The 4,611-nt window shown below is 40.1% G+C and overlaps 1 pseudogene; it reads left to right on the forward strand.

Annotated features, from left to right (window-relative positions):
- The first annotated feature begins 2,892 nt into the window (after positions 1-2,892).
- LOC112663347 (hsc70-interacting protein-like) lies at positions 2,893-4,364 on the forward strand (annotated as a pseudogene).
- The last annotated feature ends 247 nt before the right edge of the window (positions 4,365-4,611 follow it).

Raw genomic sequence — 4,611 nt, forward strand, 5'->3', positions numbered from 1 at the left:
TCCCTGATGAACATGGATGCAAAAATTCTCAACAAAATACTAGCCAATAGGATACAACAGTACAAAGAAGATTATTCACCATGACCAAGTGGGATTTATCCCCGGGATGCAGGCTGGTTCAACACTCATAAAATAATCAATGTGATTCATCCTATCAGCAAGAGAAAGAACAAGAACCATAAGATCCTTTCAATAGATGCAGAGAAAGCATTTGACAAAATGACAAAATGATCCATTCCTGATCAAAACTCTTCAGAGTGTAGGGATAGAGGGAACATTGCTCAGCATCTTAAAAGCAATCTACGAAAAGCCCACAGCAAATATCATTCTCAATGGGGAAGCACTGGGAGCCTTTCCCCTAAGATCAGGAACAAGACAGGGATGTCCACTCTCACCACTGCTATTCAACATAGTATTGGAAGTCCTAGCCTCAGCAATCAGACAAAAAAAAAGGCATAAAAGGCATTCAAATTGGCAAGGAAGAAGTCAAACTCTCCCTCTTTGCCGATGACATGATACTGTACATAGAAAACCCAAAAGACTCCACCCCAAGATTGCTAGAACTCCTACAGCAATTTGGCAGTGTGGCAGGATACAAAATCAATGCCCAGACATCAGTGGCATTTCGCTACACTAACAATGAGACAGAAGAAAGAGAAATAAGGAGTCAATCCTATTTACAATTGTACTCAAAAGCATAAGATACCTAGGAATAAACCTAACCAAAGAGGTAAAGCATCCATACCTTAAAAACTATAGAACACTTCTGAAATAAATTGAGGAAGACACAAAGAGATGGAAAAATATTCCATGCTCATGGATTGGCAGAATTAATATTGTGAAAATGTCAATGTTACCCAGGACAATTTATGCATTCAATGCAATCCCTATCAAAATACCATGGACTTTCTTCAGAGAGTTGGAATGAATTATCTTAAGATTTGTGTGGAATCAGAAAAGACCCCAAATAGCCAGGGAAATTTTAAAAAAGAAAACCATAGCTAGGAGCATCACAATGCCAGATTTCAGGTTGTACTACAAAGCTGTGGTCATCAAGACAGTGTGGTACTGGCACAAAAACAGACACATAGATCAATGGAACAGAATAGAGAATCCAGAAGTAGACCCTCAACTCTATGGTGAACTAATATTCGACAAACGAAGAAAGACTATCCCCTGGAAAAAAGAAAGTCTCTTCAATAAATGGTGCTGGGAAAATTGGACATCCACATGCAGAAGAATGAAACTAGGCCACTCTCTTGCACCATACACAAAGATAAACTCAAAATGGATGAAAGATCTAAATGTGAGACAAGATTCCATCAAAATCCTAGAGGAGAACACAGGCAACACCCTTTTTGAACTCAGCCACAGTAACTTCTTGCAAGATACATCCACAAAGGCAAAAGAAACAAAAGCAAAAATGAACTATTGGGGCTTCATCAAGATAAGAACCTTTTGCACAGCAAAGGATACAGTCAACAAAACTAAAAGACAACCTACAGAATGGGAGAAGATATTTGCAAATGACATATCAGATAAAGGGCTAGTTTCCAAGATCTATAAAGAACTTCTTAAACTCAACACCAAAGAAACAAACAATCCAATCATGAAATGGGCAAAAGACATGAACAGAAATCTCAAAGACGAAGACATAGACATGGCCAACATGCATATGAGAAAATGCTCTGCATCACTTGCCATCAGGGAAATACAAATCAAAACCACAATGAGATACCACCTCACACCAGTGAGAATGGGGAAAATTAACAAGGCAGGAAACAACAAATGTTGGAGAGGATGCGGAGAAAAGGGAACCCTCTTACACTGTTGGTGGGAATTTGAACTGGTGCAGCCACTCTGGAAAACTGTGTGGAGGTTCCTCAAAGAGTTAAAAATAGATCTGCCCTACAACCCAGCAATTGCACTGCTGGGGATTTACCCCAAAGATACAGATGCAATGAAATCCGGGCCACCTGCACCCCGATGTTTCTAGCAGCAATGTCCACAATAGCCAAACTGTGAAAGGAGCCTTGGTGTCCATCGAAAGATGAATGGATAAAGATGTGGTTTACGTATACAATGGAATATTAGCCATTAGAAACGACAAATACCCATTTGCTTTGACGTGGATGGAACTGGAGGATATTATGCTGAGTGAAATAAGTCAATCAGAGAAGGACAAACATTATATGGTCTCATTCAGTTGGGGAATATAAAAAATAGTGAAAGGGAATAAAGGAGAAAGGAGAAAAACTAAGTGGGAAATATCAGAAAGGGAGACAGAACATGAGAGACTCCTAACTCTGGGAAACAAACTAGGGGTGGTGGAAGGGGAGGTGGGCGGGGGTGGGGGTGACTGGGTGATGGGCACTGAGGTGGGCACTTGATGGCTGAGCACTGGGTGTTATTGTATGTGTTGATATATTGAGCACCAATAAAAAATAAATTTATTATTAAAAATAATAATAATAATAAAATAAAATAGCCTTACAGGAAATGTTAAAGGGACATCCTTACATGGAAGATAAATGACCATAATTATATACTAGAACACTGTGAATAAAAAGATATAAAATATGACAGCATATACATAAAATGTGGAGAATGGAGTAAAAAGGGAGAGAAGGATACAAGAAAGATTTATCTTTTTTCCTGTTTTTTTAAAATATAGTATGTGTTTGAAGTTAAGTACCATCAAATTAATATGCACTGCTATTTACTTAGGAAGCTCTATATGAATCTCATGATAACCATGAACTCAAAACCTATGATAGATACACAAAAATTAAAGAAAAAGAAATCCAAACAACACTGTAGGTATCCATCAATCACAAAGACAGAGAATATGAGAACAAACAAAGAACTATTAAAAAAAAAAGTGCTTTTGCCCCTTCCACACGGTCACGCTGGGCTAGTACCCGCTCCTGGAATCGGGCCGCAGCCTCGCCGCACCTGCCGCCCGCCGCCCGCCAGCGCCTCTGGATCATGGACCCCCGCAAAATGAGCGAGCTTCAGGCCTTCGTGAAAATGTGTAAGCAGGATCCGAGCGTTCTGCACACCGAGGAAATGCGTTTCCTGTGGGAGTGGGTGGAGAGCATGGGGGGTAAAATACCACCTGCTACTCATAAAACTAAATCAGAAGACAATATCAAGGAAGAAAAAAGAGATAGTAAGAAGGCAGAGGAAAACATAAAGACAGACGAACCATCAAGTGAGGAAAGTGATCTAGAAATTGACAATGAAGGTGTAATTGAACCAGATACTGATGCCCCTCAAGAAATGGGAGATGAAAATGTAGAGATAACCGAGGAAATGATGGATCAGGCAAATGATAAAAAAGTGGCTGCCATTGATGCCCTAAATGATGGTGAACTACAGAAAGCCATTGACTTGTTCACAGATGCCATCAAACTAAATCCTCGCTTAGCCATTTTGTATGCCAAAAGAGCCAGTGTCTTCATCAAATTACAGAAGCCAAATGCTGCCATTCGAGACTGTGACAGAGCTATCGAAATAAATCCTGATTCAGCGCAGCCTTACAAGTGACGAGGGAAAGCACACAGACTTCTGGGTCATTGGGAAGAAGCAGCACATGATCTTGCCCTTGCTTGTAAACTGGATTATGATGAAGATGCTAGTGCAATGCTGAAAGAAGTTCAACCCAGGGCCCAGAAAATTGCTGAACATCGGAGGAAGTATGAATGAAAACGTGAAGAGCGAGAGATCAAAGAAAGAATAGAAAGGGTTAAGAAGGCTCAGGAAGAACATGAAAGAGCCCAGAGGGAGGAAGAAGCCAGACGACAATCAGGAGCTCAGTATGGCTCTTTCCCAGGTGGCTTTCCAGGGGGAATGCCTAGTAATTTTCCTGGAGGAATGCCTGGAATGGCAGGAGAGATGCCTGGAATGGCAGGAATGCCTGGGCTCAATGAAATTCTTAGTGACCCAGAGGTCCTTGCAGCCATGCAGGATCCAGAAGTTATGGTGGCCTTCCAGGATGTAGCCCAGAACCCAGCAAATATGTCAAAATATCAGAGCAACCCAAAGGTTATGAATCTCATCAGTAAATTGTCAGCCAAATTTGGAGGTCAAGCATAATGCCCTTCTGACAAAGCCCTTGCTGAAAGAAAAGCAACTTCGATCACCTAATGGATGTTGCAATAATACAAACCAGTGTACCTCTGACCTTCTCAAGAAGAAAGCTGGGGTGCTGTGAAGAGAATCCCTACCCCTCTGCCCCACATGCAACTGAAACATTCTACAGTGGTTTGCCATTAGGGTATTCATTCAGATAATGTTTTCCTACTAGGAATTACAAACTTTAAACACTTTTTAAACCTTAAAAATATTTAAAAACATTAAAAAAAGAGCTTTTTAATGGCAATAATCACATACCTATCAATAATTACTTTAATTGTAAATGGCCAAATGCTTCAGTCAAAACACACAGAGTGGTAGAATGTATTTTTTTAAAAAATATACATATAGGCTGCCCACAAGAAACTCAGACCTAAAGATGCATACAGATTAAAAGTGAATTTGTGAAAAAAATATTCACGGTGCAAATGGAAGTGAAAATAAAGCTCTAAGGCAATACTTTATCAGACAAAA

The sequence above is a fragment of the Canis lupus genome, chromosome 18 (genome assembly GCF_003254725.2).
Source record: "Canis lupus dingo isolate Sandy chromosome 18, ASM325472v2, whole genome shotgun sequence".
NCBI lineage: Eukaryota > Metazoa > Chordata > Mammalia > Carnivora > Canidae > Canis > Canis lupus.